Raw genomic sequence first — 15572 nt, 5'->3', positions numbered from 1 at the left:
GTCAAATTGTTGATATATGCTCTCTCCTGTTTCTCTCTGCAGGCACTCAGAGCTATGAGTTTTCCTCTTAGCACAGCTTTCATTGTGTCCCATAAGTTGGGTATGTTGTATCTTCATTTTCCTTAAATTTTAAGAAGTCTTTAATTTCTTTCTTTCTTCCTTGACCAGGTTATCATTGAGTAGAGCATTGTTCAATTTCTATGTATATGTGAGCATTCTTCCCTTATTGTTTTTGTAGACCAGCTTTAACCCGTGTTGGTCTGATAGGATGCATGGGATTATTTCTATCTTTCTGTATCTATTGAGGCCTGTTTTATGACCAATTATATGGTCAATTTTGGAGAAAGTACCATGAGGTGGTGAGAAGAAGGTATATCCTTTTGTTTTAGGATAGAATGTTCTATAAATATCTGTTAAGTCCATTTGGTTCATGACTTCTCTTAGTCTGTCTATGTCTCTGTTTAATTTCTGTTTCCATGATCTGTCCATTGATGAGAGTGGGGTGTTGAAATCTCCTACTATTATTGTGTGAGGTGCAATGTGTGCTTTGAGCTTTAGTAAGGTTTCTTCAATGTATGTAGTTGCCCTTGTATTTGGAGCATAGATATTTAGGTTTGAGAGTTCATCTTGGTGGATTTTTCCTTTGGAGAATATGAAGTGTCCTTCCTTATCCTTTTTGATGACTTTTAGTTGAAAATCGATTTTATTCAATATTAGAATGGCTACTCCAGCTTGCTTCTTCAGACCATTTGCTTGGAAAGTTGTTTTCCAGCCTTTCACTCTGACGTAGTGCCTGTCTTTGTCTCTGAGGTGTGTTTCCTGTAGGCAGCAGAATGCAGGGTCCTCATTGCATATCCAGTTTGTTAATCTCTGTCTGTTTATTGGGGAGTTGAGTCCATTGATGTTGAGAGATATTAAGGAATAGTGATTGTTGCTTCCTGTTATATTTGTATTTGGATGTGAGATTATGTTTATGTACTTTTCTTCTCTTTGTTTTGTTGCCAAGATGATTAGTTTCTTGCTTTTTCTAGGGTATAGCTTGTCTCATTATGTTGGGTTTACCATTTATTATCCTCTGTAGGGCTGGATTTGTAGAAAGATATTGTGTAAATTTGGTTTTGTCATGGAATATCTTGGTTTCTCCATCTATGTTAATTGAGAGTTTTGCTGGATACAATAACCTCGGCTGGCATTTGTGTTCTCTTAGGGTCTCTATGACATCTGTCCAGGATCTTCTGGCTTTCATAGTCTCTGGTGAGAAGTCTGGTGTGATTCTGATAGGTCTGCCTTTATATGTTACTTGACCTTTTTCCCTTACTGCTTTTCTTTATTTTGAACATTTGGTGTTTTGACTATTATGTGACAGGAGGAGTTTCTTTTCTGGTCCAATCTATTTGGAGTTCTGTAGGCTTCTTGTATGTTTATAGGCATCTCTTTCTTTAGGTTAGGGAAGTTTTCTTCTATGATTTTGTTGAAGATATTTACTGGTCCTTTGAGCTGGGAGTCTTCACTCTCTTCTATATCTATTATCCTTAGGTTTGATCTTCTCATTGTGTCCTGGATTTCCTGCAAGTTTTGGGCCAGTAGCTTTTTCCATTTTACATTATCTTTGACCATTGTGTCGATGATTTCAATGGAATCTTCTGCTCCTGAGATTCTCTCTTCTATCTCTTGTATTCTGTTGATGATCCTTGTATCTACGGCTCCTTATCTCTTCCTTTAGTTTTCTACATCCAGGGTTGTCTCCCTTTATGTCTTTCTTGAAGTCCTCCATCATCATGATCAAATGTGATTTTAAATCTAGATCTTGCTTTTCTGGTGTATTTGGATATTCAGTGTTTGCTTTGGTGGGTGAATTGTCCTCCAATATTGCCATGTAGTCTTGGTTTCTGTTCCTTGGGTTCCTGCGCTTGCCTCTCACCATGAGGTTGTCTCTGGTGTTAACTTGTTCTGCTATTTCTGACAGTGGCTAGACCTTCCTATAGGCCTGTGTGTCAGGAGTGCTGTAGACCTGTTTTCCTGTTTTCTTTCAGCCAGTTATGGGAACAGAGTGTTCTGCTTTCAGGTGTGTAGTCTTTCCTGTCTACTGGTCTTCAGGTGTTCCTGTGGGCTTTTGCCCTGAGTCTACCAGGTAGGTCGCTTGGATCAGAAAAGTTGATCTTACCTGTGGTCCTGTGGCTGAAGTTGCACCTGGGGGGCTGCTTTTTAGCTCTCCATGGCAACCAGGAAGGCCTGTGCCGCCTTTTCCCTTGGCCCCTGTGCACTGGGGTCCCAGATGGCATTAGGTGTTTTCCTCTGGATTTAGAAATGTGGGCAGAATGTAGTCTCTTCTGCCTTCCCAGGTGTGTCTGCCCTCTGAAGGTTTAACTCTCCCTCCCATGGGATTTGGGTGCAGGGAGCTTTTGACCAGATCCCTTCAGGTCTGGGCAGTGTCTGGACCGCAGGGCACCTGCCGCTTGAGTGCCCCTATCTTCCTGATCCCAGAGGCCCTATACAGTTTCCTCTTGGGCGAGGGATGTGGGCAGGGGTGGGCAGTATTGGTGGTCTCTCCCACTCTACAGTCTCAGGAGTGCCCACCTGTCCAGGCAGTGAGCTCTCTCTCCCACGGGCTTTGGGAGCAGGGAGTTGTGGGCTGGGCAAACAGTGGGTTTTTTAAAAAGTGGAAAATTTACTGCCCCTAAAGGCATTGGAGGTGCGGCTGATGTGTCACATGTGAGAAGTTGGTGACAGAAAATAGAAAGGTTATATCTATGCTCCATGTTCTAACCTATGTATACCTGAATGATTAGTAGCCTAACATTCCCTGAAGAAAGCAAGCCTGAGACAACCTCCAGTCCAGCACCACACAGACCCTGATGTTCCCAAGACCAGGAGAAAGCTGGAGACCAGAAGAACCTTGACTGAGACTAAATTCCCTGGATAGGAATGAGCCTGAGACAGAAAACCCTCACATGAGACCACTCAGGTGGACTGAGCAAGGAACAAGTCTGATAGGACCACCAGTCTGCTACCATGTGACCTGGACAGGGAGCTAGCCTGACATGACCACCAGTTGGGTGCAGGAAAGGCCTGGGGAGGAGCAGACCATGACTGAGATGACCCTTGCCCAGTGCCATAATGTGTGGCAGGGCATAGCACTCCCAAGACCACTCCTGAGATGAACTCAGACATTCAGAGACCCCCAGGAACCTCTAAGGGTTAGAAGAGAAGTAGTGGAAAAATAGAAGAGAAAAATAAACAGAAAGATGTAGGCACTATGAAGAAAGAGAGGCAGAACTGGAGACTCAATCAGTGTTAACTCAAGGGTAGTAAGGAACAGCCTAATATAAGTAGCTGGTGATGCCATCTGGGACTATAGTGGGTCGTGGCCTATTCTGCCACTGGAGGATACATCAGAGAACATAGCCCTGCAGCAGCAGGAATCTGTTACCTCCAAAGGCCAGGCAGATGTCCCTGTCTGGGCTACTGCCAAGGGACATGTTAATGTCTAAGAATTATGAAGAACTGGCCCCTAGCCCTCACCTAAGTATTGTGGAAGAGCTGGCCCTAGGGATATAAGAATGGGAAAGCTGATCCTGCCCCTAGCCAGTACTCAGGAGAGTGGCCCACACATTCTGGGAATTGTGGGTGAGCCGGCCACAGAGGATACAAGCTTGGGAGACCTGGCCCTACTACTGATCACCTGTGCAGTAGAATAGATAAGGGAGAGATACCCTCTCCCCAACTTGCTTCTCACAACCTGCTACAGTAGATAGACCTGGCCCTGGGGTTATGAGACCAGGAGAGCTGGCCCTATCTCTCACCAGCTGCAGCCCTCGGGAGAGCAAGCCCTGCACCTTACCTGGGCAGTAAAGTAGAGCTGACCATGGGGTTTGTGGGGGCAGGCAAGCTACCCCAAGGGTGTAAGCATGACCCCCACTTGTCTTATGACTCCCCCTCACCCCTTGCAACCAATGGCAGGCAGGAGACTTGTCCCTGCCTCTCATCTATTACATGGTGGTGTCAGCACGGGAGAGATCTCATCCCCTTCCTTTTGCCCTGGATGTGGGGTTTGTGGGAAGCTGGCCTGAGGTCAGGAGAGTGGAAAAACTAGCCATGTCCTTCACCTGCTGCAACACTCAGGACAGTGGGCACCATATCTTCTCTGGGCATCAGGGTAGAGCTGGCCATGATAGTAAAGGTTGCTGGTGAGTCAGCCCTGAGAGCATTCGAGCAGGAGATTCAGCAGACTGACCAGCTTAGATACCTCAGGCCCAGATTCAGAGCTTTAAATGGGCCCACTCTAACATCTACCCATCAGTGAACTGCTGGAATGCATGAAGGGACCGGTCCTGCAGATCCAAAACTACAGGATGTCCATGGCATAGGGCAACAACAGGATATCTCAGAGGAGTCCCAGGGAGGATCCAGTATTAATAGAGCAGCAGAAGCCAGAGGCCTCGAACAAGACCAATGACTCATTACAATGAACATATGCAAGCAGAGAATGTGGATAAAAGGGTACACTGTCTCTTTCTCTCTCTCTCTCTCTCTCTCTCTCTCTCTCTCTCTCTCTCTCTCTCTCTCTCTTCCTCTTCCCTGGCTTGACACGATTAAAAAAAAAAAAAAGGTACACTGTGAGGCACATGGTGAGACACTATAGCTTCCACAGAGCTCTCTCTCTCTCTCTCTCTCTCTCTCTCTCTCTCTCTCTCTCTCTCTCTCTCTCTCTCTCAGGTTGGGGGAAGGTTGCAACAGTGGAGGGCAGGTACAAAGGGAGGGGGAGATAAGTGGGATTAGGGTCCAGGATGTGAAATTCACAAAGAACAAATACAAAGTTTAAAAGAAAAATCAGAAACCCTAATTTATTTTTAAAAAGTAAAAATTAGAAGCAAAACTGGAATCTGAACAAAGTAACACTGAGGGGAAGGGGGTGCAGCTGTTTAGAAGCTTTCTGTGGGGGCTGCAGGAGGCTGAAGCCTACTGCATTGCCCTTGTCTTCTGTCATGTAAGCCTGGAAGTTCTTGAAAGGAACTGCCTCCTCTGGGCCAGTATCATTGACAAGAGCAGTTTGCTGGGACCACGGGCCCTTGCAGTGGGTTGGAGACTGCCTGTTCACCACCATACTGTCTCTAAGCCTGTTAGACACCACCAATAACGGGGTTTGTTTGTTTTGCTTTATTTCATTAGAAAACCACGAAGCAAAGAAATGTGTGCCTGCATGGCGGGAGGGCTGCACTAGCTACGGTTACTATGCTGGGGATTTCCCCCTCTTCCAACTTAAATTGGGTTAATTGAGAAGGGCATGGGGAAATACTGGAGTCCAATTAAAACCCAAATCTTCCAATTAATAAAGTAATTGTTAAATGGCTTGGGGTAAGCACTTAGAATTTTAGGGGGAAATTAAAAGCACTTGACCCAGACTTTGTCCAAAAACGGTGTAAAGTGGTTTGAAATGCTGAGGGTAGCTATGATAGAGCACTTGTCTGGCATGTGGGGGCCTGGCTTTGATCCCCAGCAGTGTATGTTAGGGGTAGCATTTTCACCCTTGCCACCAGTTAAAGGGAATCTGTAAGTGGAAGTTGGATTTAAGAAGGTTGGGAGTGAAGACATGCACTGTGTGCTGCCCTGAAAATTCATGTTGTGAACAGTGAGCAACTTTAGAGGTGGCTCCTGCCTTTGAACTTGTGTCGTCAGCCTGGTGTCAGAACCTCTGCCTAATAATGCCTTTACCCAGATCTCAGAGCCCATCCTGGACTTCTATCATCCTACTGGACTTCTTGGTGTCAACAATTATTAGCCCCAAATGACATCGGTCCTCTCAGCTCTCTACAGTTTGGCACCTTAAGCTACTACTACTTCTCTTATGATTTTAAAATCAAGATACAATCTGCACAGAAGGCCCAGAGAATGAGGACATAGGAGAAAGGATTCTCCTGGGACCTTCACTTTCCAGCAGTGACTGATTCATCCTCCTCATGGTCGCTTTGTGCTGTGCCCCTAGAGAATTCATGAGCTTAGAGGGGACTAAGAAAAAGCTTCCCGGAGCTAAGATATGCTCCACAGTCCATGGACCAGGCTTGTGGGCATACTGCTCCCCAAGGGTAGTCGGTCCTTGGCATCACAGAGCAAAACACCATCTTTCTCTCCTTGCTCCTTGTACGGTGTCCTCCATGGTTCCAGAGAGAGAGAGAGAGAGAGAGAGAGAGAGAGAGAGAGAGAGAGAGAGAGAGAGAGAGAACCTATGGCAGCTCTGAAACCTGCTGGCAGTGGATAGGTCTCCACTGTATGACATAGCTGGGCCCATACAGGCCTTTCTTCTGTGGCCTCTACAGACACCAGAGCTACACTGTAGGAACCCACATGACACTGTACTGATCCTGTGGGACCTCACTTGCCTGCATAGGAGTCTCCTTTTACTTGACTCCTCTGTTAATTGATTCTTAAACTGGCCTGGCTTTTGTTTGAGACACAGCTCTGACAAGAGGAAGACCCAAACTATGGAAGAGTAGGCACTGAGACCATCAGTGGCTTTACAGAATATTGCTGAGATACTCCCTCTCTGAATTTAAAAATGCTGACTACCTGGAAATTCTCCATCCTGGGACATTGCTTCCTCACAGGGCTGAAAGCTGAGTGGACATGAGGCAAAGTCTTCCCTTTGAAGGAAGGGGAAGGTTTTATATTCTAAATAATGCTGAAAGCAGTTAACAAATGTGTGGTCTCTGGTATTAACTGGCTTTCTTTTTTTTTCTTCAAACTTCCATGTGGTTCTTAATACTAAAATTCTTCTCTTGAAGGAATAGAAAAATTGGTTATCAGCCAAAATCATAGGGTCAGGGAGAAAAATCAAATGCCTTTTGCTTCAGGCTATGTCCTTGTCTGTGTCTTTAACATTTTACCTGATCTCTGATGGTTTATTCTCATAGATGGGGAATTACAAACGACTGTTAGACACTCATATATTTGCTCTTAAAGATCCCTACTAAACACACTGAGAAATCCTCCCCCTATGAAAGAAATTCATCAAGATGTAGCTAATTCGTTTTTTAAAATCATGCCTCACTAAAGCTAGGCAGGAGGTGATAGGTGGGCATTTTCTGAAAGTGCCTGTTTGAACTCTTCAGTGTGCTTTTAGTGAGATTTCCATAGATAAAATGACCAGGGCCGAAACTCTATTTGTGATCCTGGACCATATCTGGATTGATGACTCCCCCACCCCCACTTCCCTATAGAGTACAGAAGAAACTTGAACCACAGCTTTGGGCCTCATGTCACCCCTATATCAAAGACAGCCCTGAGTGAACCGAGGCTCAGCTGCTCAAGTGTAGTGCCTGGCACAAATACTGGAAAGTAATAAGAGAAGTGTCAGGGAAGACTAGAGGGAGCAGAAGCGATAATGAGCCACGTGATCCCAGCCCCCAGCAAGATTAAATGTGCAAGCAGCATTTGTTTCTAATTAGACATTTATATCCTTCACTTTCAAACCCTAAGAAGCATCCAAAAGAAGTGCCATGCTTGTCACTTTCTCTTCTTGTCTCTCACAGATTTGAAAGGCACCCCCCCTTTTGCTGGTGTGTGTGGTGGGAGAGGTTACATTCAATATCCCCTCCCCAACTGAAGTACTCTCCTGGGCTCTCCTTCAGCAAGGCTCACTGCTCACATGCCGAGATTCTAGGAGAGAAGACGTATGTTCAGTGTTTGTATCTTAAACCCAAAGATTGTCCTCCATATGTTCCTGGAAGCCTCAGACAGCAGGAAGTTCTTCTATAGTTTCTGAATGCTGCTTCATAGACACGAAAGAGAGCAAATCCTTGGGACTTGTATAGGTTATGGGCAAATGCTTCATGCTTCCCATTTTGAGACCACAACATTCACTGTGCTTTCTCTTCCCTCGTCTCGGCCTTTGTGAAACTGAGTGTTTCTGAGAACACAACTGTGCTGTCTGAGTGACAACGGCCCCCATAGGCCCCCCCCATAGGCCCACATGTTTATGTGCTTTGCCCCCAGTTGGTGAACTGATGATGAAGATAGGAAATGAGGCCTTGTTAGAGGAGATGTCATTGGGGGTGGGCTTGGAGAATTCAAAAGCCCACACCAGGTCCAGTATTTCTCTGTCTTTGTGTGTCTCTCTGTCTCTGTCTCTGTATGTCTCTCTGTCCCTGTCTCTGTGTGTTTCTCTGTCTCTCTCTGTCTCTCTCTCTCTCTCTCTCTCTCTGTCTCTCTCTGTCTCTCTCTCTGTCTCTCTCTCTCTCTCTGTCTCTCTCTGTCTCTCTCTGTCTCTGTCTCTCTCTCTCTCTCTCTCTCTCTCTCTCTCTCTCTCCATCTCTCTGCTTATTGACTATTGATCAGGATGTAAAGCTCTCTGTTACTTTTCCAGCACCATGCCTGCCTACCTGCCACCATGTTCTTTACCATGTTGATAATGGACTAATCCTATGAGACTGTAAGCAATCCCTTAATTAAATGATTCTTTGTATAAGAGTTGCCTTGGTCATGTAATAGAACAGTGACTAAGAAAATAATACTATACAGTTTATTTCTTTTTTTTTCTTTTAGACAGTCTTTCACTAAATGGTCCTGCCTGATCTAATATTCAAAATCCCTCTGCTTCATCCTCCAGAGAACAGGAATCATAGGTGTGTATAACTACATCTGACTTAACTTGTTTCTCCTTGCTCTCAGAGAGATGCCAGTTGCCCTGAGTAGTTACCAGGGGAGAATTGCTGGCTATTGCTGAGGGAGTATAGAACAGACTCCCTAGCCAGTCTAACAACTCAGATTGTTGTAACTCACTGGCCTTAGAGAGCAGCTAAGTTCTGAGCTTTGAACTTTGATTTCCTTCTTTTCAGAATGAAAAACGGAGAGAACAGAGAACACTGGGCCCCGCAGATGTCCAAGCCAGGCTTCTCCTGGCAGTGGCAGGTTTGCATCCTTAATTGTAAACCCCTAACCCAAATTGCTTCAAATCCAAATGCTTCGAGTGCTAGCATGATACCTGTCCTTGTTGGATGGATTGCAAGCACATTAAAGATAATGTGCATAGTTATTTTCAGGCTGTGTATAAGGTGCATCTGAAACATGTGATTTCACTTTTAGATCTGAGACTAATCCCCAGGATATTCCAAAGAAATCTGAAATTCTAAACACATAGGAGCCACTTGACTTGTATCATCATGACTCTGGAAAACACACACGCACGCACACACACACACACACACACACACACACATATGCACACGCACATGCACATACACAAATGCACACATGTAACAAATGTTATGGAAATTTTACACTAAGCATAATGAGTAAATGAAAGCAGAGAGCTGTTAAAAAAATACTTGAGCAACTGGGAAAGGCATTTGAAGCATAGAATTGGGGTTTGATAGATGGCTCAGTGCTTAAGAGCACTTATAGTTCCTGCAGAACACTGGAATTTTGTTTCCAGCACACACATCAGGTAAATGACAACTTCCCATAACTCCAGCTCCAAGGGATCTAAGATCTGATACCTTCTCCTGGCATCTGTGGATACCCAGTCATAAGTCCACAGATAAACACAGACAGACACAGATGCATAAAATAAAACCTTGTTTTTGGTCTTTAATGCTCTAGAATTTATCACCATGAGATTATGTGCTTCTTTTAAAGAAAAGTGCTACCTGGGATTTTTCTTAATCTTGCTCTCATTACAAACTTTTTCTTCTTTTTTTTTTCTCTCCATCTTTATTAAATTGGGTATTTCTTATTTACATTACAATTGTTATTCCCTTTCCCGGTTTCCAGGCCAACATCCTCCTAACCCCTCCCAATCCCCTTTCATATGGGTGTTCCACTCCCCATCCTACCCTTATTACCACCCTCCCCCCAACAATCTCATTCACTGGGGGTTCAGTCTTGGCAGAACCAAGGGTTTCCCCTTCCACTGGTGCCCTTACTAGGCTATTCATTGTTACCTATGCAGTTAGAGTTCAGGGTCAGTCCATGTATAGTCTTTGGGTAGTGGCTTAGTCCCTGGAAGCTCTGGTTGGTTGGCATTGTTGTTCATATGGGGTCTCAAACTCCTTCAAGCTCTTTCAGTCCTTTCTCTGATTCCTTCAATGGGGGTCCCGTTCTCAGTTCAGTGGCTTGCTGCTGGCATTCACCTATGTATTTGCCATATTCTGGCTGTGTCTCTCAGGAGAGATAAACATCCGGCTCCTGTCAGCCTGCACTTCTTTGCTTCATCTTATCTAGTTTGGTGGCTATATATGTATGGGCCACGTGTGGGGCAGGCTCTGAATGGGTGTTCCTTCAGTCTCTGTTCTAAACTTTGCCTCACTATCCCCTCCTAACCATGTTCTTGTTCCCCTTTTAAAAAAGGAGTGAAGCATCCACATTTTGGTCATCTGTCTTGAGTTTCATGTGTTCTGTACATTTAAGGTAATTCGAGCATTTGGGCTAAAATCCACTTATCAATGAGTGCATACCATATGTGTTTTTCTGTGATTGGGTTACCTCACTCTAAAATTTCAGTAAATGGCAAGTCTACTTTTTTTACATTAGCATATGTTAATAGTGGAAAGTAATGGGCTTCCCTGTAACATTTTCAGACATGCACATACTTTGATCAGATTGCTCCTACTCAACCCCTTATCTCTCTTCTCTTCCTGTATCCTAGCTTTCTCCAATTTTCTTAATTCCTTAGATCAAAGAAAATGTTACTACTTGTCTCACTGAGGCTGGCTTTTTCACATAACATTATTATAACAGTTCCATCCATTTTCCAACAAACGACACAATCTCATTCATCTTTATGGATGATAAACACCAGTAAAATGGATAAAGAGATTATATGGTAGATCTAGTTTTAGTTTTATTAAGAACCTTGATACTGAATCCATAAAGACTGCACTAATTTACTTTCAACCAACCATACACAAGGGTTCCCTTTCCCCAGGACACCCTTTGCTGCTGTGTTTGTTTGCTTAATGGTAAACATTCTGACTGAACTGAGATGGATTCTCAGCCTAATTCTGATTTGCATTTCCTCAATGGCCAATGATGTTGATTTTTTTCATGTATTTATTGGTGATTTGTACTTCCTAAAATTCCTTTTTATTATGTGTATGTGGTCTTAAGATGTGTGTATGGAAGGAGAGAGAGAGAGAGAGAGAGAGAGAGAGAGAGAGAGAGAGAGAGATATATCTTGTGGGGTGGGGGGTCTGCCGTGCGCTCTAGTGCCCCCCAATATTTTTCGTGCCTCCTCTCTCATCCCCCCTTTTTTTTTTTTTTTCTTTTCTTTCTTTTTTGAGCTTTATGTCAGTGTCTCCACTGAGCCAAAAACCCCTAATCGATTCCGAGCCAGAAACTAATCTCCTAGCCAATGAACTTCGAGGATACACCTGTCCTCTCTACAACCACTCCAAAACTCAGGCAACAGGCATACTTTCATAGCATGCATTTTACTGATGGAGACATCTCCCACTGCTTTTATTTCTCAGGCTATAAAGATCCTGTGCAGAATGTCATCTTAAAGTTTTCCCTGTTTTCCTGAAGGGTGTCCTGGGGAAAGGGAACCCTTGTATATGGTTGGTTGAAAGTAAATTAGTGCAGTCTTTATGGATTCAGTATCAAGGTTCTTAATAAAACTAAAACTAGATCTACCATATAATCTCTTTATCCATTTTACTGGTGTTTATCATCCATAAAGATGAATGAGATTGTGTCGTTTGTTGGAAAATGGATGGAACTGTTATAATAATGTTATGTGAAAAAGCCAGCCTCAGTGAGACAAGTTTCAGTTCTTACAGTAAATCCTAACTTATTTTAATTTATTTTTGTATAAGACAAGAGATAAAGATCTAATGTAAATAAAATAATAGCCAATAAAAGAAAAAAATATCGTTGGTCCTGTGCATGTGTATATCCTGTCTTCCCTGCAACATTTGCTAAGGCTCTTTACATACATACATACACACACACACACATACACACACACACACACACACACACACACACACACACACGTGCCACCTTTTCCAAGACTTAATTGTCATAACTGCTTTATTTCTGAGTCTTCTTATTTATTTTATTGGTCTATGGTTTTGTTGCTATGGTTTTTTGGTTTTCTTTTGGTTTTTTGGTTTTTTTTTTTTTTTTTTTTTACTCAGTGTTGTCTTAACTATTCATAAATTTAATTTCCATGTTAATTTTTTTCTATTTCTGTGACTGTCATTGGAATTTTGATAGGGTTGAATTCAAACTGTATATGATTTTTAGTAATAAAGGCATTTCGGCAATATTAATTCTCCTAATCATTGAGTATGAGAGGTCTTTCGATCTTCTGCCATCTTCTATACCTTCATCTTTTACTGGTTTATAGTTTTCAATGTTCAGGTTTTTAACATTTTGGCTAAGTTTGTTTCTAAGGTTTTGTTTGTTTCTGGGGTTATATGAACAGGATTGTTTTGCTGATTTATTTTCAATAATCTTTTTTATTTTTGAGATAATTATATAATTATACCATTTTCTCTTTTTCTTCTTCCCATATAGTATTTAAATTTCATGACCTCTACTTCGTAAATTGTTGTTGGTTTTGTTCATGATGGTGGTGATATGTATGTGTGTGTATGTATTCCTAAATACAAAATACAACCTGCTGCATCTGTATAATGTTAATTATATGTATGACTTCATTCTCCTTGGCAACTCTATTCTTTCAATCATCTATACCATAAAATAGGTGCTAGCCCCATATTCCACCCATTATCAGGTCCTGTGTGTTTTTCCTTAAAAAGCACCTAGACTTCCTTGGTCATTACATAGCCTAAATAACTCTCTGTTTTCATTGCTAGCATATCCATATCTACTTCACAACAATGGACAAGAAAATTATTTTTATACAACATGTCTTGTATCACTTTGAAGCCTCCAGTGGTTTTTGCCGCAATCTTAACTAAATCCAAGCCCTCATATGGGCCAGAAAAACCTGCTGGTTTTGACATGATCCTTGCTTCCCATAAATCTTCTAGCCCCTCCTGGCCATTCTCTCTGATGCAGCAACAACAGCCTCTTGGCTATTCCTTTTAACAATACATCTCAGGGTCTCTGTTCATAGAGTCTTTCAAGGTTTTCTTCCATACTTCAACTACTTCAACAATTCCCAAGTGTCATCCCACTGCTGATACTCCCAAGACCTTTATTCTGTCCTGCATTACTCTACAGTTCTTAGGCCATGTGACTTACGTTTGTTTATATTTTCTGATGTCTCCCCAAAACCAGCCATAATAGAATATAAGTTCCAGGAGTGCAAAGGCTTTGTCTATGCTATTTCCTGATAATCTTCTTGCCAGAGACACACCCATCTGAGTGGGAACTCCACTGCACCATGAAATAAACAAATGCACTCAAGATATGATTAATGACCACCCTCTCTAGAATGAACAAAACACACCCACAGTACTAATGAACAATTCTGATGCCTGTTGTTGATGGAACAGCCTAAATGGGACTGCCTGATGGAGCTTATATTTTATGGGGGAAATGACTATGGGTAATATTTATTTATTTATGATGGGTAATCATAGATAATGATAATGGGAAATAGAATACAAATGTAGCTGAAGAAACAGATAAGAGAGTGAATGCTTAAAGCAGAGTAATCAGGAACTGCCTTTAGGAGAAATCATTTTAACTGAGACCTGAATGATGCAAAGGAGGCAGTTGAGAAGTGTGAAAGAGTGTGTGTGTGTGTGTGTGTGTGTGTGTGTGTGTGTGTGTTAATTCCAATAGAAGGAAGAACAAAGACCATGATGTCCATAATAGTGGAGTACAGTACTGCAGGGGAAGCAGGGATAATGAGAGAAAATGAGATATAAAAAGAATGAAGAACACCAGATCACTACAAAATGCTGTTATATTGTTGTAATTCTATATAGGAAGCCACCATGGGGAGTAGTGCAGCAAAATTTGCATTTTCAGAGATGGCTCTGGCTTCTCTGTGGAGTGTGGAGGGAACAAGAGTGGCACCAGCTAAGATGCTGTCTGCAGTTGTTCAAGGAGTCTCCTGTGGCTTTCACCAGAGAGCAAGAAGATCCTGCATAGACTATAACAAGGTGACTTGAATGACTCCCAATGCATCTCAGCTCATGCTGGTCAGATATAGTGGGATTTTTAGGAAATGGGTTCTACACAAAAATTAAGTTACAGGAGCATTCACTGAAAGGGAACACTAGCCTTGTGGCCTTCTATGTTTTGCTCTCCATACCAGAAAATAGCCCCTTTATTCCCCTTTGGTCCCTGTGCCTCCCTATAGGCTCCAAAGCAACAGAGTTGGCAAATCACAACCTCTTCAACAATGAGTCAGAATAAACCTTCTCTTCCTTATACATTGATTTTCCCAGATATTTTTCCATAGTGATAAAATGTTGAATGGGGCTTTAGATTTATTTTCATGCTAGAAAGCACAGATTTCTGCCAATATGTAAGGAAAATGTCCCATGTTGCCACTCTTGGTGGTAGTTTTTCCTTTTAGTTAAATAGAAAAATGACTGTTACATAATAATCAAATTAATATAAATAATATATGAGAAGATTGGGAAGTGAGATGAGAAAGTTCTACAGAGAAATGAAAAAAAAAAAAACCACAAAAACAAAACAGACAAGGCTTAATCACCTTCCCATTCCTTGCCAACCACAACAGTGTAGAGACCATATTACTGAATGTCTCTAATAAGCATTCACGTGAAGTCCAATAAAAAGATCAAGTGTATTTATATCTAGAAGAGACCACATCTATTGCATGTCCATTACATATGGCAAAAACAACATCAAATGGGCCAAAGTCATTTTCAAGCGGTTCAATACAGACATGACATAACTATGTAAGATGGTGAGAAAACTGGGCATCTGGAAGCCTAAGCTCTTAGTCAGGGAGTTATGTCAAATAATTCTGACCTTCAACTTCCATACTCATAAAACGGGAAGGAAAATTTCAGATAGTCTCTAACATGCCTGTAGCAGGAAGGCCATTTGAACTTACTGTTCTCCCCCAGAAGACAAAGCAGTGTCTAAGACATAAGCATCTGTGAAGACAGGAAGTACTTAAATGATGGTGTAAACAGAGAGAAGATATATAAGGAAGTTTTAAAAAGTAGTTCACACGATTATGGGGACTAGCAAATTCAAAATGATGGCATAGCCAGACAGGCAGAAGATCAGTCTTGAAGAGTTTCTCCTCTCCAGGAAACCTCAGGTTTTGGCCTCAGGGCTCTCTGTAATGCTAGCCCACAGTTCCAATGGAAAACTTCTGCTCTACCAGAGACCACACCAGTACTAGGAACCCTAGACCCACAAATATGACAGAAGACCTTTGTTCTACCAGAGGCCAAGCGGGTACTAGAAAGCCGAGAGGGCACACAAGTACTAGAACCCCAGAGGCCATGCCAGTTCCCAAAATGCTGGCAACACTGGTACTCAAAACCCTAGAGGTCACATAGGCTACCAAATCCCCAGTAGACCTACTGGACCTGAAAACTGATCACCAGAACCACAGGCTGTTAAGGCCAGAAAACTAGAGAGAAAACAGAAACCATATGGGAAAAAAATCAAAA

At 42.4% G+C, this 15572-nt stretch overlaps 1 non-coding gene across 1 annotated transcript; it reads left to right on the top strand.

Annotated features, from left to right (window-relative positions):
• Nucleotides 1-2670: 2670 nt before the first annotated feature.
• Nucleotides 2671-2801, top strand: LOC116885050. Its single transcript, XR_004385936.1, has one exon. It is a non-coding gene; the product is annotated as a small nucleolar RNA SNORA17 (small nucleolar RNA).
• The last annotated feature ends 12771 nt before the right edge of the window (nt 2802-15572 follow it).

This window comes from Rattus rattus, chromosome 15 (genome assembly GCF_011064425.1).
Source record: "Rattus rattus isolate New Zealand chromosome 15, Rrattus_CSIRO_v1, whole genome shotgun sequence".
Classification (NCBI taxonomy): Eukaryota; Metazoa; Chordata; class Mammalia; order Rodentia; family Muridae; genus Rattus; species Rattus rattus.
This window is presented reverse-complemented; position numbering and strand designations above follow the sequence as displayed.